General features: G+C 39.5%; 1 pseudogene; it reads right to left on the bottom strand.

Annotated features, from left to right (window-relative positions):
- LOC134626775 (inactive phospholipase C-like protein 2) overlaps window positions 1-13,029 on the bottom strand; it is a 92,581-nt pseudogene extending 79,552 nt beyond the window's left edge.
- Between the last annotated feature and the right edge of the window lie 9,938 nt (window positions 13,030-22,967).

Here is a 22,967-nt window from a genome sequence, read left to right as displayed (position 1 = left end):
CAGCACGACAGAAATCTATACTTTCAAGCTAAAACAGATATATGGAATACTCTTCATAAAAGCTGTGTGCATGTATAGAGACAAACAGGATCATGAGTAAGAAAGCGGCCGTTTCTAACCCTGTTAAACTGTGACCAGGTCATAGTCATGCTCCGGTAGTCATCAGGGTTGTTGCTGGAGCTGCTGAAGGCTTTTTGAGCCAGAAATACCAAGTTCTCCTCCGACAGACCTCGATTACTTTGCACCTCTGCCTTGTACTTCATGTTGATGACCTCACACAGCTGAGGCCAAAGCACCTTATCTGGCACGAGGAAAGGCACCCGGCCCTGCAACAAACGGAGAAAACGGCATAGAATTTTCACTCACATTACCAGATACAACACACAGACACAAAACATAAGCGACACACACGTTATGCCTTTGCATAAACATTTTTTTTTAAAGAAAAAAAAATTAAATATTTAATAATTACATTAAAAACCTAAATTTAAAACAGATTTAAACACACATTTGTGTTTCAGTTCAGGACTGCACATGTTACATTACATCTAAAGAACTAGCAATTATTTTGTATAAGCTAAACTATTTAAACATGTGCGCACTTCAGAAATATTTGATTCAAGGCCTTTTGCAGTTAATGCAGTACTTCTGCATTAAGATACAAAAATATCACTAAGCTGAATAATTATTTCATGCTTGTTCCAGGAAGGTTTGCATTGCATGCAATATCTCTGAAACATTTACGTACCGGCTCTGCAAAAGCGTTGTCCCACAATACAGTTGCAGTAGCATTATTGTCTTGGCTACCATGAACAATCACCACTACAGGAAGTGATAACGTCTGTTCAGAGAAAGAAAGGAGGAAATCATTATAGGAATACTGCAACAGTAAATAATGCACTTACTGCACAATGAAACATTTCTTGCATTTCATACATTTTTTTTAAACATGATAAAAACAACAGGGAAAAAGACAGAAGGAACAAGTGAGAGTACTATAGCCAGATTCTTATTTGCAGCATGTGCATGCACGCACATATATATATATATAATGTTCTTTTTTTAAGTATGATTTAAAGTATAGTGTTTTTTATTCATTAATTTGCCTACATCCTCTTACCTTTACTTGAAAGACAAGCTCATTGCTTCCAACGCTAAACTGGGACTCAAACAGAATGGTGAATTTCTCTTCTGTGACAGATTCTGCTCCTCGTCTGTCCGATCGCTTGATCCTCTTTAAAGACTGCATGATAAATGATGTGCAAGAACAAATGGTATGTATTAACTACGCAGTTAGGCTTATAAGTGTCACACACAGTCAGTGCATGCATGCAAATCCCTTTGAGGCAGATTATCGGGATCATATGTGAATAATCCATGGAGGGCTCTGGAGATTGTTGCTAACAACATTAGTGATGAAGAGGAGAACTTCACTGAAGCTGCAAGCCGATCCTCCAAAGGACTACTGTTCACAATCTTAATCCAAGGGAAAAAATGCTATATAGGACATAATGATTGGCAGTTACTTCCCTTATATAAGTGGCTGAGCAACTCTCCTGTATAGACCCAAGACAATCACATGTTTACCTCAGTTTCGTGTATACTGCAGCAAAAGAAGGCAAATAGCAAGGCGCTATTATTTTAGATGAAATGCTAAGAGACTTTTTGTATAGAAGGAACAATGGCAATACTACTTCAGCTTTTTTTTTTTTTTTTTACCTGGAAATAATAATCTTCCCTAATAGCTCATACTTACCATGTTCCTGAAGTGGGCACTCAGAGTGCCCGTAGTCTGGTGGTACTCCATCACACAGTTATTGTTAAGAATTTCACCACTGCTATCACTGAAACACAGAGACAATAAAGTTAGATGTTATCTACTAATGCATGTTTACACAGCAGGAGCTTTTTGTTTTGTATGGAGGGAGTGGTTGGTAGGTGTGTGTGTGTAGGGGGGGTATTGCGTGCATAATTGGCAGGTTTAACTACCACCATTAGTCTTCTCTAAACAGTAAACACTAAACACAAGTATGGCAGGTTCACGGCTGTTCTCTTGTTGCCTTTCCTTGTAGCCTGCGTGTTTTTATTTCTTCCTGGAAATTAGTGGGTGGAGACAACCTGGATAGAAACCACACCTGAGCAAGTTGGGCTCAGGAGACTATTAAGCTGCCTAGCAAGATCATCTTGCTCACTTTCTATCTCTTCGACTTCCTCACTAACCGGCAGAGCTATGTCGTGCTTTTTGGTTTTACACTCATTCACTACTCACTTCCTCAGACACTGCCCACATACTAACTTACTGACATGCGCATACTGCTGTATGGTTTGTTAAATGCAGTTACAAAACGCTTAGCATTACTAGACTACACTTCATGTGGCGTCCCTCTTTAGTCACATGCTTTTGAGCGAGACGTTGTGGCAGAAGTCTCTCGACAAGTGGTTTAGATGAGACACAGCAGATGTATGTAGATTTGCTCTGTAGATTTTACTAAGCTGTAGCCGCTCAGCCACTTTCCCACTAGCTGCCTGGCAGACCTACAGTCTTGTAAGGTTTCTATTAGTTAGGAGGAATGTGGAACGACGCTGTGGAACAGGCTAAATGCGGATTCTGTGTCCACACCATAGATTCCTCTTAGACATTGTTCAAGTTCCAGCCATGTTTCTGTGGTGAGGTCTCGGAACACACTAGGCCAGAGTTCATCATGGGATCCCGTAATCTCTGAAGAAAACCAAACCGCTTATCCTAATTGCGCTATGGTAACTTATTGCAGTGTTATCTCTCTCTCTGTCAAGGAAGTTGGAATGCCAAAAGTTGAGCGTTTAAAATAAGGGGATGTATGTATATGCTGTATGAATGGGTGAATGAAGCATGTTGTATACAGCTCTTTGAGTGATCAGTAGAAAAGCACAAGCCCATTTGCACCAATGCACCAAACTTACTTTCTTGTGTTTTCATTTTTCAACAGGGCCTTAGCTTGCTGTTCACTGATGATGGTAGCTTTGACTTGTGGGGGATTCATGTGTACGTTCAACTTGCCTCCCACTAGAAGGCGCACTGTAGCGGCAAACTTAGTTTGGGTTTTAAGGACCTGTGGAGGTTGTTTCTCAATGATGAATGTGCTGTGGATAGAAGAGTGACAGTTGAAGTTAGAGTGTGACAAAAGTCTTTATCATCAGATACCTACTGCCACTATATGCATGTCTTAAAGCGACATCCAACCACCCGTCCATTTAATTAACTGGTTGTCAAATAGCTATAACAGCTCTGGTAGTATGTATCAGTGTCACATGAACAACCAACAGTGTACGTGAGCAAATCTTGGGGTATGCAAATATGTCAGTGTCAAATTCCATCTGTGCCAAGCAAAAGCAAAATAGATCAGTATCATTGTTGTTTAGTGAAGTTTAGTACAGCTGCACAGATTATTGCAGATTAGAAGCTCTACTTCGGTCTTAAATTGTTGCTGAGTATTTGCAGCTTCAACCGAAATAATTGTTTAGGAAACAGTTAACTTTCCATTCCAGTTGTGCAGGTTATGTACACAATTTTCAACTGTGGATTTTTTTTAAACTTTTTGCTTTCGTTCTGTAGAAAGAAGACTGCCAGCTTTGAGAATGTGCACTAAAAAGTCACTTGTCCTATCACTAAGCTTATAGTCTACTCACTGAAACTGTTTCAATAAAAGATAAAACAGGCTTAAAGCATAAAAAAGACAGCATGAATGTTTTATGATGTAAAACATGTTAAAATTATTAGGTGTTGAATGTTGCAAACTCTGTCCTGAAAATGAAACTTCACAAGGTGAAAATGACCTTATTTGTAACTGTGCCCACTAATAGAGGTCATAAAGGTAATCACTGCTCAGTAAAACAACAGGTCTCTTATGAAATTATTCTTTTGCTTTTACTGTCTGTTGTGTGATTGGCCCAATAACACAACCTAATGATTAGTTTGAGCTGAGATGCAACTTAAAAGCAAACACATCCTACTTAAGCTGCATGACCATGAACTTGTAACATGTTTTTAATAGCCAAGACGGCGTATTTTGACACATGCGAGGAAGTAGAGTAGGCCCTGGAAAGGTTGCCAGTCCATCACAGGGTTAACAGAGAGACCGGTAAGCATTAAGAGTCACATCCACACCTGCTGCCAGTTAACCTATAAGCATATCTTTAGACTGTGGGAAACTGTGAGAAACACTTAAGCATGCAGAGAAAAGAAGGGACGAAGAACATGCAAACTATGCAAATGAGTCAATGATCTAAAGCTAGAAAGACTGGTATCGCTATAGTTTAGTGAACTTTAGTGAAAGGCAGAGTTGAACAAATATTAGGAGATCAGTAACCTCACTGCAGCAGAACCTGTTATGTGTGTGCACTCTCTACGGAATTAATTGTTTAAGGAAAAAGTTTTAAGCATATAAAGGATGGAGCATGTTTTATGATAGGGTAATGATGGGGTAATGTTCAGCAAACTGTTTTGTTTTGTTAATAAAAACTCCAAACTCTTTATGCTCTAATGACCTGCAGGCTTGAGAACATTAACCTTTCAAAATGACCTTTATTGCTGCCTTGCGCACTATTTGAAGGTCATGTAAGTAATCGCTTTCCAGTTAACCGACAGGGTTAACAATTACTTTCTTCTCAAAGAGTTGGTGCTTCTTTTGTATGGCGGTGTAGCCGTTTTCTGATTTCCACATTAACATTAAAGAGACCAAGAAGTGAGATAACAGCAGAATCAGCCTAATGATTAATCCTGCAGGCTCAGAGGAAGCTTGAAAGCAAACAAATACTGCTGAACTAAGTGGTTATGAGAAGACCGCACTTTGCAATTGCCAGTGTGAAACCTCCCGGGGCTCCTAGGGAGTAAAGATAGGAGGAAACATAACCTGCATTTATATTGTGCTTGATAGCTGTGCATTACTGTCTGGTTTCAGACTTGTCTGTGGCCAGTCAAAAATCGTTGTGACAATGACATGACTTCTTAGTGGGTTATGGGTCCCTGCAGGGAATCTACTAGGAAAGTGAGAGAGGACACTGTCAGAAACTTCAGAATACTTCTTGTTCAGAGATGCTGGATGACTAAAAGACCCTGGCATATGTGCATTTGGGGCTTAAAATAATGGACTAAAACAAGTTCCCTGTGCCCTTCCTTCCCTTTAAGCTCTCGAACAGTGTATGCTTTTTGTCTCTGCATATCTGTTTAGTTGCATTCACTTTCCATTCTTTGTCTCTGGGTTCGTACGCATTTCATAAAATCTAAAACGCAAATTCTCAAAGCATTGCTATCATAGTCATTATTCTGTATTACATTAACCTAAATCCCAAATTGAATCTAACCTTTAAGATATAATCCCCACAGGTTACAGTAAATGAAACCCCACTTTTTGACTTTTGTTTATGCAGTTTAATACAGTGTACAGTGTACTTGTCTATGTGGGAGTGTGGGAGTCATTATTGGGGGCAGTTAGCCAAAGTCCATAATGGAAAATTCCCTTTACCACCCAGACTCTAGCACTATGGACCCAGGTTATTGTAATACATGATATTGGTTTACAGTTATGCAGTTTAAATTGTGCAAGGGCTACCCTGAGGAAAGAGGTATTGATGGTGGATTATTGATGTCTACAGTTACCAGTACTATGTGTATTAATGTACCTCCACAATATCGCATTATCGGATGCCATAGAACAGTCCATCCACCTATTCACTTTTCACTATTTAACTGGTTGCAGTAATCTAATCTAAGCAGAGATGCTGAGACACCCCTCCCTTCAGCCACCGCCTCCTCCTCTTCAGAGACATTTACATACCAGCTCTCTACAGCATGTCTTGTGTTTGCCCTGGGATCTCCTCCTAGTGGGGCATGCCCAAAATACCTCAAAAAGGCGGTATCTAGAAGACATGTCTGACATATCTGAGGGCAGCCCAGACACCCCTTGAAGGAAGGTTATGTGTGTCACTACCAATAGCTTGTGGCCATAGGTCAGGGAAGGAAAGCAGACTGTCCAGCAAAGCTTTGCCTTCTGCTCAGCTCTCTTTACCACAACAGGCTGCGGCAGCATCAGGATTATAGCTTAAGTACAAGGTAAAGAGCTCTCACGTTTGCTTTAACACTCACACAATAAGTGTAAGAGAGAGACAAGAAAACCCAAACTTTAACAAAATTTTTGCATGTGGATTGAATTACATTATTTGATGGATAATTTTGAATGCCCAAGTAATTTCATTTTACAAATAGATGACATCTCTCACTCTATTGACCACAATACCAGGTGCACAAGTAGACCTGCCCTTTCATTGCCCTTTTTGCACTCAGTGACCTGAGTGCATAAAAGGCAATTCCTCAATGTGCAAAAAAGATCCGCCCACCGCCTATACTGGCCTACACTCACAAAATAAATTAAAGTTGTAGATAAGATTAATGTGCCATTTATGACCCCTCACTGATGTTCCCTCAGTGTTCGTATTTGAGTATGCAGAGTGAAGAATTATGGGTATTCAACAAATGCAGACGTGATTGCATAAAGTCCAAAAAATATCACATAGCCTGAGTGTAAACATGCCGTGTAGTTGTTTAATGCTGCCTGGTTAAAAATCCGACTTGAGCAGATAGAGATCGCATTTATGGTTTTTAACACTTCAGAGCTCTGTATATATAATGGCTACTGCCTTCTTCACGGCTGGAGTTAAGGACCAACAGCAAGACAAACACGAACAAGAGCTGCACACATTAGTGGTTCCACATATTTCTAACATATCCCCCCCCCCCCCCCCCCGACTCCTGGTGAGCTGATCTGCACAGTTCTACATAAAACTTGCAGACAACACATAAGCATGCCAGGTGCTGCAGCCTTTGATGTGTAGAGATACTTAACGACACACACACACACACACCTGGTGACCAGTGTTGAAATGATATCTGTGATAGTACTGTTGAGTTCGTTGAGGAGCTCTTCAATAGGTCCAGGGATAGGCAGCTGCTGTCTGAGATGCTCGGCCCTCCGAATCTGTTGCCTGTTTTGCCAAATCGTTTCCGCGAGCTTCTCACACCTGGCATCAGTCCAGCCACGCATCCACAAGAAAGACACACAAGTAAGAATAACACTTGAAGATCAACACGACCAGTGCCAGAAATATTATATTTCACCATTACTTATTTTAATTTGAACTCCTGAAAGCTGAGCTCAGCTATATTAGATAGAACGTCTTGATGCATTCTCAATCATCCAGGAAAGTAAATCTCCAAAAGTTGAATCTGTTCATCTGGACGTAGTGTACTAAAACTTTCAGATCTAGCTGAATAAGTGAGGTCTTTAAAAATGTAAAGGGCTCACAGCCAGGGATCCCTGACGGTGGGTTAAAGCAAAAAACAGAAAATATGTAAGACAGCCTATGCCTGCCAATAACCTTTGAAAAACCCAACACAGGACCACTCCAAAGCAAGCTTTTAAACCTGTGACCTTTTGCCTTGTGAGAGAGTCTAGTTACTGTGATCTTGGTGGGAGGTAGAGCGGGAAAAAAACCCCAACTCACCAGGACTGAAGGATGTCCAGGCCTCCCTCCGGCGGTCCCCCATTGCCTGCCAGTTGTTGCCGTCTCTTCCACTGGATCAGCTCGTCATCCAGAATGATGGTCTGCTGCTTCCTCAACAGCTGCAGTGTTTTCTGGTGCTTCTCTGCCAGGTCCTGCACACAAGCAAGCAAGACACATGTACTTCACCAGAACCAAGTTTTGGTCAAATGTTTCTGTGAATCTGTGTGTGGGCTACAAATGTGTGCGTCATTGAAGTAGCTTTGTTTTGGAGAGACTCTTTTCCCCATAAATGCGACATTTGGTGACCTCCGCCTTACTCTTACTTTTGCCACCTCAGTATATATGTCAATAAAAATGTGGTTTGACGACTATTAAAAGAGTTTCTGGGTTTTTTCCAAGTATACCTGCATATGCAGAGACCATGCTCACTTAATTCTGATGCAAACTGAGTCATTTTATGCTATAAACAGGCCCGAAATATGAGAGAAATGGCTCAGTTCAGAAAAAAGCATCAAGGGTTACTCCTATTACGCTTTTAAAGGGGTAAAGACTTAACTTAGGGAGTGTAACGTTTGCAACTACCACAAAAGCTGCAGAGAACAGTTGCTCATTCTGCATGTCCATCTGGATGTGACTGCCTCGAAACAGTACAAGGTGCGGTCACAAAACTTTACAGGGTTGTAACTAAAATCAAAGTGATGGCCGATTTCACTGTGGGTGTAGTGTTACCTGTGACTACTGAAGATACATATACCATACTTTATTTACTTAAAGGCAAAAAGCAAATGCAGCACCAGCTTTATGTGTGTATGTGTGTGACAGTCATCATGTTAAAATGTCTGGGAGACAACAGCTGTAGCAGCAACTACCACAAAGTTGGCTTCAACTTCTTTGCCAGGTGTTTATATGTCTGTCTGTGGAGAGATTTTATCAGCTGTCCAAGATTTTCTGTATAGTTTAAAATCAAAACCAAGGCCCAGTTCAAGGATGGGAGTAATCTGGCAACTGCACTGGCACTGCAGTGATATGATCCCATTCCACAATGTGTTCTAGTTAATTTTATCTTTATGGAGTGTCATTTACACATTGACACACACACATACACACGCGTATGAACAAAATAAGTAAGTGCAAGTGTGTCTCACCAGTCTGTATTTCTGTAGTGTGTTGGCCTCTCTCGTCAGCCATGCCTCCACAGTGTTTTTCTTGCTCAGAAGGGCAGGCTCTCGTAGCTGGCGGTCAGCAGGGGGCAGTGTGGCCAGGCTGGCCAGTTGAGCTGAAGAGGTGAGACAAGTTAAAGACAGAGGGAGTAGAAGAGAAGCAGTAACAATTTCTAACCTGTGCACATGCAATATTCATGTCCCATCTGAGGAATAATGATTTACTCAGGAAAACCCCCTCCTCCCCCTCCTGCATAGCTCAGATATTAAAAAAGCTCGATGCTTTCTGTCTGACACATGGAGCACTCATGAAAAATCTGTAGTGTTACAGAAGCTGTCATTTTCCCGCTGTTAATCTACATGACTCAACACAAAATTCAGATAGCTGTATGAAGAATTATCTTTTATATTTAATTTGAACAGTGACATGTGGCACACAACAGACTAAGTGAGACTGATTAACCAAAAGGGAGCAGCATAATTGGAAAAAAAAAAAGATCTATTTTAAGCAAGTTGCTGACCAAACAAACTGAGTAGAGAAACTAGAGTTTGTTTCTTGATTTAACAAGGAATTAAAATGGTACAGCAGCAAATCTAAATGACTAACAACAGTTAGAAACATTAATTATATGTTTTTTAGTATTTGCAGTAGGTATAGGTTAAGTTTGTGAAAACTGCATTAGTACAAACACTGATTCTGTCATTATGGTCGTGCAGTGCTAAGAAGATGCAAGCCCTCTGGTCTCACCCTGAATGCGCATGCTTTCTTGGTACTGGATGATGAAGTACTCCTGGTTGTGCTGGAGCTTGCGGAGATCGTTCTCAGTGTCTTGGGTCAGCAGGCGAAGCTCCTCAAAAGCTTGGTTGATCTGTTGGTATTTCTGAGACATGCTGTCCATCATTCCACCCACTGGAGAGTTTGACTGTCAATTACAAAATATGAGATTGAGAGACCAGCAAACAGAGATGGACAGCTACGGAACCAAAATGAACATGAGGCACTGACCGATGGACAGACCCCAGCACCTGCACTATTTAACTGTAGAAATTCCCTGGGAACACAAGGATAGTGACAATGGTGCATTTTGATAAGGAAGAAATGTATTTGCATTCTCAGGCAGAGTGCAAGGTCACCATAATTTGAAAAAGTGCATTACTGTACCTAAAGGTTCAGACTGAACGGGCCAAAATTCACTCCACTAACAGAAAAGGCATGTTGTGACTGAAAATCAATTCACCACAGGAGTTCAAGGAAGATGTTTTACACACGGCTGGCTTTATGGTTTTATAACTCACTGCATGTTATAAAAGTGTGAAATATCTGACTTTCCTGTATATTGCATTGTTAAAGTAGGGAAATACAAATGGTTTGGTTTTACAAGGCCATTTTAAAGCATGACTGTATAGGCTGTGGTACGATATCACATTTATAATGTTCGAATACAATGAACTCAGGAGACCCTCTAGGATAAACAAATACAGGAAACAGAGAATAGTTATCCACTTTCCGAATCAGCCACCATTATGTAGTTTGTGTTTTGCAGGCTATGAAGCCACAGGTGTGTTTGTGTGTCTGCTGTTCAGATTTCTTTGGTTTTTCCATATTTGTAACACTTACATATTTCAGATCATTAAACAAATTTTAATATTAGACAAAGACAACCTGAGTAAATTAAAAAACACATCCCTTTGAAAGAATTCTGGACCACTCATCTTTGCAGAATTGTTTTAATTCAGCCACATTAGAGGGTTTTAAAGCATGAATGGTTTGTTTGCTTTGAACTGAAGCATTTAAGCATAAACCTAAATGGATTTAAGTCAGCAAAGCTTCCCTAGACCATCACACTACCACCACCATGTTTTACTGTCGGTATGACGGTTCAACTTTTGTCTCGTCAGTCCCAAAAGTCTTGAGGATCAAGTGTGTTTTGGCAAATCTGAGACGAGCCTTTGTGTTCTTTCTGGTCAACAGTCATTTTTCTCTTTCCAACTATCCCATGGGTGCCATTTTTGCACAGTCTCTTTCTCACTGTTGAATCATGAACGCTGACCCTAAGTGAGGCAAGCGAGGTCTGCAGCCCTTTAGTTGTTGTACTTGGTTCTTTTGTGACCTCCTGGCCCTATATGAACCCTATGGATGAGTCGCCGAAGCGCTCTTCGAGTAACTTTGTTAGGTCGGCCATTCCCGTGAAGATTCACCACTGTTCCAATTTTTCTCCATTTGTGGATAATGGGTCTCACTGTGGTTCACTGGAATCCCAAAGCCTCAGAAATGGCTTTGCGACCCTTTCCAGGCTGATAGATGTCAATGACTTTGTTTCTCAGCTGTTCTCATGTTTCTTGAGATTGTGGCAAGATGTGTCAGCTTTCCCAAAAAAAACAAAAGCAGTTAATCACAGTTAAATCGTGATTTTACAAGCTGGGGGTGGGGTTATTTTGCCATAGGGTCATGAAGAGTTTGGTTAACTCCCTTGATAAATAAAATCTTCATTTAAAAAAACTGCATTTTGTATTTTTCTTTGTCTAATATTAAAATAGGCTTAACGATCTATTGCAACAAACTGGAATGTGGCAAATACTTTTTCAAATATACACTCAGAAATTATTTATTTTTATACATGTTCGATGCACAAACACGAATCCTACTTACGTTTGTAGCCTCTCGGACGAGCCTCTGCTCTGTGTAAAGGATGTGCTTAATACATCGGACCAGCTCCAGAGGACAGCGGTCATACGTGCTCTGAAAGACAAGGAGCACATGAGCTGTGTTAAGGCCTGTTAGCTCTTGACGAGTAGAGCGGCTTCTGCACACAGGGCTCGCCAATTTAGTAGAATCAAAGGTTCTGGAGCTAACACTGCAGACACACCAAAACCTATTAAGTTAATGAGCACACTTCATATAGGGCCATGACTCATTAGTATACGCCTAGTTAAGTGGTTTGTCTGTTACAGTGTAACAAAATCTTGTTTCAGTTTAAAACTGCGGGTGATACTCTTGTTGTTTCCTGTTTTAAGTGAAGGAATTAAGTTTCAAGTTGAATTGCTTTCACTTCATACCACACAGAAAGAGAGAAATCATTCACGGTAGCTATATATCTGCATTTTTCTGACTTTTGCAGGAAAGAGAGGAACCCAAGTGACACATTTAACATGTCACTCTCAACTACACGAATACACATGTGCTCAGCGCCATAAACTGGGAAACAGTGTGGTAGGAATTCAGGACTGCAGTGTGATTTGCGCAGCCTGCCCCATTCTCCCTGTTTTTCCTCGTGGTCTCAGGGAGGGGAGAAAACAAACAGAAGAACAGATCTGTGAAGAGGGAGTTCGATCATAAATAGCAGAGCTGGCTAGCTACTGAGGCCCTCGCTCGAGCTGCCCTGTTGTTTTCCTCTCAGTGGATACAACCTGTTCTTAAAACATTTTGTGCAACATGTGCTCTTTCTGAGAACTACAGTAAGGGAGGCAGTTAAGCTCAACAGCTGTGACTTCTAATCACTCGCTTATCATTTTGTGACATTGTAAACAATTTTATGCTCTTCTTAAAACAGTGCTACAGTCTGGGTAGGTGTAATACTGAGATTTAGTACGTTTTGTTTTAATTATTCATTCAGAGTTGCTTTTGAATGACTTGTTTTTGACATTCCCAGTACTTGGAGTACCAGTACTTTCCATTCCTTATTTCTGTAGCCACAGATGATCAAATCACGGTCTGACAAACAAGCCACAGCTGATACACATGTATCCACTGCAAATCAAAGCCAAGCAACTCTAAATAAAACACAACAGCTATTGCTTACTAGCTATTGCCAGGTAACCAAGCACTAAATAGGAACTATATTAAGTATGCAGCGGCGTTCGAATAAAAGCCTCACCTTGAGCTGGTTGGCATAGTGTCCCAGTTTGATTTTAAGAAGGAAACCATCCTCCCCAACCTGGTGCTCAGCCTTGTTCTGCAACTCCTGTATAAGACTGTCCAGTAAGCGTTTGGCCTTAAATTCCTCCTGTGGGTTCTCCAGGTCTATGGCATCCCTAACACACACGCACACACATGCACACACACACAAACACACACGATAAATTGTAAGATGTCGAACAGAACAAATCAAAATGTTAAAAAAATAGGATTAGGATGGGTTTTTTTGTAAGATCCTTTACATTCTCTGGTCACACGTGCATCAAATAAACTCACCAGAGCTGGCTCTCTATCCATTGGGACAGATAATGTCGCACCTCAATTGGAAAGTGCTGACCGTACAGAGATTGCATCTGGTGGAGGGCATCTCCTTGCAGTTGTTGGGCCTGGATCCACACCGCCATCTTCAACACCCTTAAGCTGAAAAAGGGGAGAATTCTTAATTAGAGTGCAGGGAACATATGTTACACTACTATACATATGTTACACATATACTGAGAACAGTAACTAAAGGGATGTAAAGTGGTGAGAAAAAGATCATTTCAGGTCACTTCGTATCAACTTATGAAACTTTCGCTTTCATTTTACTATTTGCCAAGTGTCTCGCCTTTACAAAGACTGCAGAAATCAGCACAACAACCATAGCTTGTCAAGAATATGAAGGGTGGTGAGTTTTGGGTTTTTTTTGTTTTGTTTTGTTTTTAAAAAAGGGAAAAAAAAAACAGCTAAAGTACGAGGAATGATACAAACAACATGTTTATTTGGCATAAACCTAAAAACCTTTCATTAACTAGCATGACACAATTAAAAGAAATAAAAGCCAGTTTATGAAGCCATTTAAAGTATAGTGTAATATTACACAGATAGAAAGTTACAAACATTTATGCCAAAAATTCATCTTTCAATTCAGGTGTTTAATCCTAGCTGGTAATGTTCTGCAAAAGCACAGAAGACTTCGCAGACACCACGTGTAAAATAACTTGTTATAACTTAATATTTTTAAATTCAAATTGTTTCCACCGAGTGATAATTGGATTCAGCTGCAGTAGTAATTAGTCCAGGCTATTGTACATGGATTTTACTCTGCGCATCTTTTCCCATCTTCTGCCACACACATGAAAACACGCCACAAACACTTGTAACTTGCTGTAAAATTGTGCACGAGAAGAATGCCTCCAGAAGTGTTGTCTCACTTCTCACTTCTCCAGAAGTGTTGTTCTGATCATTCTAATCCTTGAAAAAGATACTTTTTAATATCGGGGATACAAGTTGCGTTTGTCGGATGCAAGCTGGGATACAATGTGGTTTTAGCAGCTTTACAAATGTTTTAAATGTACAGGGGAAAGAACATCACTTAAGTGAAGTATTTAACATTTTCCCAAAAGAGTCAGTCATACAGATAAAAATAGTTTTAATGGTAAATAAATGACTAAAACACTTCTATCTTTTTATACCTTGATTAAGTCCGCTTTATGAAGTGACTAATACACATGTCTCTGTTTTCCTTCTACGACTGCAGATCCAGGTCACTTGCCCGGCCCGCTTGGGTCGCTTTCTCCTTCACTGAACATGTTGAGGACTTAAACATGCTCCTCTGTGGAGCCAACAACTCCACACTGAGGGTTATGGCTTGGTTGAGAGGGCTTTGTATTGGGTCACTGCTGCTTGTTTCCAGTCAACACACCCACTCACCCTTCTCAAAACTGGCACAGTCACTGTCAGTAAAAGACTGAGAGATATGAGTACGCGGGAAGTTTGTGGTGTATGTGTGTGAGTGTTTGCGTGTGCATGTGTGTATTTGTAGGTGCCTGTGGTGTCAGTGGTTCTGCTTGACAGTACATGTATAGTTTTTATATCCACGTACATGTAATTGATACTACACACTGCATCGAAAAACAAAAAAACAAGAACAATAAAGGAAAAAATGTTCATCCTCTTCTTTGTCATTGCTCTTTTTTGTTCCATTGTAGCTTATGTCTCTGTCACATATCTTGTCCACATTATACTGATTGAAGAGTGCTTTTTTTTTTACCTTGTTAGTCTGCACTTCCTCATAAAGAACATGTGAAAACGTGCATTTTGCTACAGATAAAGCATAAAAACAGTAGCCATTTCCCTGCACAAAAATATCCCATGACTTCCACAAGTGACCTCTTGTCATCTGTACAAGAAAACATGAGTCAATTAGTCAATAAATTAACTTGATTAAAAAGCTAAACAAAACAAAAACCCGACTGCCTTTTCCTGATGCCTTTTCCTGTGCATGTGGATGTCATAAATGCCTAATAGCTGGGCTCACATGCATGCTCGCTAACTGACTATATGTCTTTGTAGACCAAGGTGAAATAGGGTCAAAAAGGTAATTCCACTCAATCTGTCGACACAATCTGGCGACACAAAGCCTATTCTACTGTTCCTGTGCTCTTATGGTTCTCATTGTGTCCTAGATTTCACCTGCTGACCTTTACAGCTAAATTTTCAAAATAAGCAAAAGTCCTAAAAAAAAACCAAAACATTATAAGCATTTTTTGCATGTTAAATGTCAAGAAACTATTCTCCGATTGCCTGTGTGAAAGAAAACTACAAGCACACACAAGGCATAAAGACAGATTTTTGAAAAGACAGTCAAGTGCTTTTCAAATGAATAGCCTACACATGTTATCTGTAAAGGAATCAGCAGAGAGCATCAGCCCAAAACTGCAAATCAGCTGATTGGAGGAGGAGCCGACAGGAAGAGCACAAAACGTTTCTACCACCTCTTTCTGTGACACCCATCGTGGGTGTAGGACTTTCTTTCTACACCAACCTGTATTTCACAAACATACAAATAGACCAACGCTGAACATAATGGGAGCTGCAGCTTAAAAGAGTGTTTACTGTGGTGCCAGAAGACAGTGCGACAAACTGGTGTTTTAGTGTGTTCAACAGATCTTTAAAGACATGGCTGCAAACACAGTTTGACAACCAATAGCACCTCAGTTCTCATCTCCAAGAAAAAGTGAAATGCTCCCAAGCAACTGCTTTATTTTGACCTCAGTATACAAACATCCTGGCGTGAACCTGAAATATACTGTAAAAGCAAGTCAGCGGTTCTGCCTTTGCCATTTTCCTCCATGTACAGGAAGCTCACTGTAACATGTCACTGCTATTTCATCACTAACCTCACTTTGGCTTCAAATAATTAAATAAATAAAATCCACCTTACCTTCAGCTCTGTGTTACCATGTAGGAGCAGGAAACTCTAAAAAGGAGCACCACAAACCTGAGACAGACAGAAAGAGAGAGAGAGTGAGAGAGAGAGAGAGACAAAGAATGAAAGAAAGAAAGAAAGAGACAGAGACCAAAAGGAGGAAGTGAGTCAAACTTGGGCGCTTCTGAGGAAGCTCTCTTTTTTTCACAAGGAGAAGAGCTTTAACAAAAAGCATGAAAAAGGGAAAGTCCACTGAACAGATTTGACTTTATTCCAGTTGAACTGGACATGTCAACATAATAACATAATAACATAATTTTTGAAAATTCTTCCTAAGGCTGAAAGGTTCTTTCACTATGTGGGGATTTTGAAGCTGATGCACTTAAAAAGTGTATCAGCTTAATTTATGAGAAAACAACAGTGTTGCCAGAAATCAGATTTAGAGAGAATTAAGAGAAGTTCAATTCCCTAAATGATTACTACAAAAAAAGAAGAAGAAGAAAACTAGAGTTCATTGCAAATTTATAACCACAGCAGTACATAAAGGCCCTAAAAAATGCTACATTTGTAAAACACGTAAAACTGTAGAACATAAATTAGCATCACCCGCTAACAGAATAGCGTCATTCAACGGGTGCTGCGTGCTGGCAATGTCTCTGCGCACAGAAAATCTGCGTTGCGCACAGAAAAAAAATCTAACCTGAATTGAAATTAAAATTAATACTTTAACAATTCTGTTTTGCAGTGTTAGTCAGTAAGTCACTGGCTGCTCCTGTATGGGATTAGAACGATGTCACCTTATCCCATAGTCAAGCCAATGATGCGATTCACATTCGTATATACGCAGCTAATCAACGTCGACAGGCTATGACAGCGTCCTTATGTGCCGACACCAGTGTTTTAGCTAGCAAAGCTGCGTGGCTGATGTGGAGTGAAGCCACGTTAATGACAACGTGTACAACCATTGGAGATGTGAGCAGTACAGACGGAACAATTGACGGAAAAAGTGTGGACTTTATACCAGTTTTTAAATTGTGTTGATAGGCCACGTAAAACCAGAGTTATGATAAAAATATATGCAATGTTTGTTTGTTTTTTCCTGAATACTATCGTTGTTTATATTTACTGCGGGAAGAAACGGTAAAAACGGCGTTTTATAAGGAAAGCGCTTGAAAGCACTCCCCGCCTGTGAGCCAAAACAAAACCAAAAAACCCCACCCTTTCCTATTGGTGGAAAAATGTACCATGTCAACCAATCAAAAAATGATATGGCAACATGGCATTTAGTTGTTTAGGAAGAGGGAAGTTTTAGGAGTGACGGCGGTGTTTTGAGATGTGAGAGATTTGCGACGTTTAGCGCAAATCTTGTGTAGTTAGTGTGTAGTGTAGTCAATAGTTTTGTTGTGTGTGTCAGAACAATGAGGCGACTGCTGAATGTTACAGGAGTGATACATCTGCTGTTGTCAGGCCTGCAGGTATCAGGCTGCTGTTCTCCTTTATCTCATAGTGGACAGAAATTATGTTTTGGAGTGTCATAAATAATTTGTGTGGCATCAAATTTGATGCAGAACAGCTGATTGTTCTGTAAATATTTTGAAACGTTTATTTAAAAAACCGCCTTGGCTGAATTTTTAGGTAAACAGCTGCAAAAAACTTTGTTGTTTGCAAAACTCAGTTACTTTTTTGTAGAAGTAACTATATAATTAATTGCCCAACATTGGTCATTATATACTATATTTTGCAGACAGAGAGTTACAGGACTCTCTCCCAGACCACAGACTCATAATACAAGTCAGAGCTTTATAAGAAAAGAAAAGAAAGAAAGAAAGTTGTGTTTTCAAAATTGGAGTTCAAGTTAGTTTTACTTCCAATAGTGTTAACATACTACACAGGTCATGAACAAGATTTTTTTTTAAATTTTCATTGTAAGTGGGATAAAGCAGTTAATTAAAAGTAGTCCGACATAAATGTAAATGCTGTAATTTGATTATTTTAATAAACCATGTAACTTGGATGGATTTGATGCTGGCGTGACCACAGTGCACATGTCTGCTGTTGCTCACAGTTGTCCAAGGGACCGCTCAGGGAGTTTGTGTGTTCGCTCAGACACATGAAAAATTAGAGGGAACATTGGTCGTCACTACAGGGATAATGCTGAAGCCAGTCTACTTGAATATCTAAAAGATTTTGGTGAGCAAATAAGTACTGATTCTGAAGAGGGGGGCAAAACAAAACATCACATTTGGTTCACATTTTAAAGCAAATTGTCAGAATATGAGCCACATCCGCAACGAATTTACAAAATTATATAATGTATAATTTACTAAAACATCCAGTCTGCAAGTGATTGATAACAATAATTAACAACAATAGTTACCACAGGGTAAAACCACAGCCGAAATAGCTCTTTTAAAGTAAGATTCTGAGTAGTCATGCTTCAAACCTGAACCAATGGGAGGCTCTATAAATGTTCACTCAGGTTTCATTTAAATGGCTGAAAAATGTCAGTTGCTTTATCTAAACTACAACCCAAAGGTCATGCTTTTCATCCATTAATATATAAAAACACATCAAATCATGATGACTGAGACAACTACCACTGTTGGTTGTACCCTGAAGACGCAAAACATCAGGACGCCACATGTTGGCTCTAGACAAAAATGTGACATCTTTATTTTACAGTCTGGATCGGTCTTCCCTGTCTTCTTCTTAGCTCCTCTGCACTCCTGCCTTTCTTTGTTCAAGCTCACTCCCGTTAATGCCTTAAAAAGTTGCTTCCACTTGAGGCATGCAGGCAAAACGCTATCTCTCTCAAAGCTTCAATCAAACCGTTTCATCTCCAGGTTTTGTCTAGAATATTTCAACTCATCACTGCATACAGGAAACTTGTCACTTGACTCATCACCTCTGCAGATCTGCTTGTAATGTGCATCTTTTCACATACAGCGCACACTGATGGTGTGACTCAAATTAAACTAAACTTACTGAAAACCTCTGCAAGAAAAAAGGCCAACTGAAAGTTAGAGCAGAGACAAATGTCACTTAGAAATCCTTCCTTGATTTGTTATTAAAGAATCACATGTTAATACCAGCAGCGGCTTGACGTCATAAATTACCCACAGCCATAACAGACAAAAATCACTGTGCAGCAAGAGAGACTAAAGTGCTGTTTTATACCACCAGAGAGGTTTACTAAAGCAGTTACTGCAGATGATTATCGTAGCTCAAAATGATCCTTATACTTAATGTTCTCTAATGTGTTTCTCTTCCCATAACAGAAACTATGAAGCACTTTTGGCTTGGTTTTCTGGAAACAGTAGTATTAATTGAGAGGAAAAGCCTTTGGAATTGATACAAAAGGATAATATCTCAGTTGGATGACTCACACATTTTTGTATCGTTTCAGAAAACAAGGAAGGGCAAAATATAATCCAGATAAATAGGAAAAAAGTTCTGACAAACACAGCATTTGCAAAATAAAATGTTTTAGTTCCTTGTGCCTGTTGGCTGTTCTAAAACTTAATTTGCGTTTTTTATTTGAACTGCAAAAGTGTTCCTGCTGCTTATCTGTAGTCTTTGTTTATGAGAATAAAGAAGTACACGCACAAATGCACTTGACTTTTGCCTTCGCTCATCCATCAAAGATTATCAGTTGCCAGTCTCTTTTATTTGTACTGTCATTCTTTTGGAAAAGAAGGATAACCTTTGCTCCATCTTCAAAGCCATTCTCACAGTCATTCAAGCTTTTTGTTGTCCAATATAAATTTACTGCAAACTGTACTGCCAGTAAATTTTTTCCTGTGCTTCTCTCATATTCGCTCTCTGACGCACACGCAAAAACGGAAAAAAAAGAAAAGCAGTTCGACTAATTCAATCCAACGCCACACCAACACCAGAGTCTCATTTCACTGATTAATTGGAAGTTAAATAAAATAATTATTTCCAACATCCACGGTTTGCTTCTGCTCTCTAAGATGCCAAACACAATGCAACTGGACGGCAAGTTAAGTAAAAACCCCCTAACTATATCCACACATTACTGGCAAACACACAATGAACAACTTCACCCGCTGTGCAGATTCATTGCAAATTTATGAGCTCAGAACGCCTGGATACAAATCCAAGCGAAGAGGTTCCAGCTAGCATTGCACAACGGCTAAAAACAAATAAATCAAATCCCTTTCTTAAACCAGCTGCACAAGGTTCTCGATAATGACCCAGAAAGGGCAAAAACAACATAATGAGGAGGACCGCTTTATTCCCACTTCTTCTGATTACAGGTGAAATGAAATAGCCACTGAACATTTGTTGCCTTAAAAGCAAATTAGCAGGCTCTGTCCAACTAATATATATCACAGATATTAATATAAGTCACACAAAGTTCTAAAGTGAACTGCTAAATCCTTGTAGGAGACTGACTTCTAAGCAGGGAGAAGCTTTAAAGTATCCCTACCACTCAACGAGCTCTTAAAAAAGTCTCGATTATAGGACAAATCAACAAAAAAGAAATACAGCTAAACCCTCACAGAGTTTGTTCTCCCAGGGATATGCAGCGCCCAGAAAGCTCTGAGCTTCAAAATAGAGAAAAGCTCTGCGTGTACTCTCTGGGTATGTGTGAAAAGAGACCAAACAAACCAAATAACAGACATCCTTCTCTGCTGACATGGTCCGATTAATTTCGCTTGTGAGCCAAGGTGCACTATATTCCAGCTTTCAGGGAACATAAACAACACTACAACTCCCGCTTGCACTGGCCCTGAAACATCATCTGTGTGTTTGATGTCTTCTTTCAGCCCGTCACAGTCACCAGGGTTTTACAGAGTGTTACAAACGGGTGGGTTTAAAGCTCTGCTCAGAAGTTTTGGGGTCTCGAAATAAACTGGCATGTTAATTCAACGAACTCGTGTCACCCACTCTTTCCTCTGAGGAAAAATTACCATTCACTAACGTCAGCACTTCCTGTAAGGAAACCGAAGTGCCACCCACCATTCAGAGCAGTCTTACCTTGAGAATACAAAACAGAAAGGAAACACGGCAACAACATGTCATGTAACACTGCGAGTACTTTGAATGTCTTTTAGGGGACACGAGTGTTAATTCGGCATGAATACTGCTAACCGCTATTTGACAAAACATGCAGAAGCTTTTCTGATTGATAGATGCATTTATTCTTATAAGCAGAAGCAGCTCATATTCACTTAACACAGTGTAAAATGATGAAAACAACCTGTTTGAAGACAAGTTATAGATTGAAATCCAGCACTTTTTGCATTACCAAAATATTCCACATAGTTTATATATTATTTAAATTATAATAAATAGCTGTTAGAACATGAGGATGGGCTGATTTGTCTCATCACTAAAGAAAAATATCCAAGCTGCCTTTAAATATGGCTTTAAAAGTGTAAACGCTGTTTGTAAAGGTCGTGAATGCGCAGAATAAAATACTCTTTGAAGGATTAAGGAACAAAGAAATCTGTCAACAGTATTTGCTCACACTTTCTGCGTGTTTACCCAGCATTCCTTCTGCATGTCTTATTTATTTATTTATTGTTTCACTGCATCTGCTTTAATTTTTTAATTTTATGCTAAATTAAAAGCTTTTGTAGTTCACAGTACAGACTTTACAGACATGTGTGAAGCACTATCACTGACTGGTTCAACCGACCAGCTGCCTCGTGATAACCTTTCTAATGCGATTATCAACAATACTCACATGATGTTTATTTACTTATTTTTCATTTTACAAATGCTAATTTCATAAAGTGAGTTATGAGATCAATGCTTCTTGAAAGCTGGTATTCAGATCTTAGTCTTAGCGGTAAAACTGGTCGCTAAGGTCTGGGTGAACTTTCTGAAAGAATTAGCGATCATTCAACAAACAAACCATGATCTGAACTGAATATCTGTTTGTACTAAAGCATGACTGCTGGGCTGCTTACCAGTTGTTTAATACTTAAACCAGATCATATTTATTAGTTTCAACTGAGTTCAATGAGTTCATGAGTCTGACCCAGCTGCTGTTGACAGTCAGGAGATTAAATATATCAATTTTTCCCTTATTCTCATGCAAACTGTTAGTTTGATGTATATTCTATCCTTCAGGCTTTAAATGTAGTGTTATACTAGAAAGAGTTCTGGAAAGTATTTAGTATGGCAGTAACATGGCACTCTCCTTTAAAACATCTATTGACACAAAAGGTATAGCTATTATATTTTAAAAGTCTTGAACCATCCCTCATTTCTCAATATTTTACTTTCAAGGAGCAAAAGTAATTATTACTTTCTTGTAATTATTTAAAGTGGTGCTGAGCAATAGTTCTCCAGCATTTCTGAAGGTCTTTCAAAGGTTTCCTTAAGACACTCGCTGCTTTATTTTCATTTTTTATTCTTGCCCTTGTACTTGACCATTTTCAGAGGATTTTTTTTTCTTGTTGTTGTTTGTTAAGCCACGAGCCTGTGAATCAAGCATACAAAAAGCACCTGATTCAAGGGATGAATCAGTGTTGTGTCCAAACATAACAGACAACTGGGCAAAGAACCAACTTTAATTTTTTTTTAAATTGCATCTTTAGGCTTTTAACATAGTTTATTCACATTTTTTTAGTTGAATCTACAAAAAACACGTCAAAGACAACACAGTTTGACAGGCATAAAATAGTATTTTTGGACAAACAAGGTGGTATCCAAAGGGTTATTAGCTACAAACCTGGCATATCTTGGCATGGTATGAATGTGTCCTTAAAAATTTAAGGAAACTGGACAAGTGGAGGCTAAAAAAAGGCCTGGCATGACTATAAAAACACTATCTGCAGCAGATGAAAAATATCTAAAAGTCATATCCTTAAGAAACAGAAAAGCAAAGAGCTGACACAAGACCTGAGAGATTCATCTGGCCCTTCAGTTAATCTGTCTACTGTTCACTAAGTCTCATCAGAAATGGTCTCAGTGGAAGGCTGGACGTCCACAAGTCATTCTTAAGGAAGGGAAACAGTAGAAAAGGCTGAGTTATGCCAAATTACACAGCAACAAGTCTTATGGAGATTTGAAATTTTTGGATCAAATTATTGTCAGTATGTACAGAGAATGGTGGAGAGAGGAAAAACTGAGTTCCTAGAGCCAAATGTAAAACATGGTGGAGGCTCTGTCATGGTTTAGCACTGTG

Source organism: Pelmatolapia mariae, linkage group LG4 (genome assembly GCF_036321145.2).
Source record: "Pelmatolapia mariae isolate MD_Pm_ZW linkage group LG4, Pm_UMD_F_2, whole genome shotgun sequence".
Lineage (NCBI taxonomy): Eukaryota > Metazoa > Chordata > Actinopteri > Cichliformes > Cichlidae > Pelmatolapia > Pelmatolapia mariae.
This window is presented reverse-complemented; position numbering and strand designations above follow the sequence as displayed.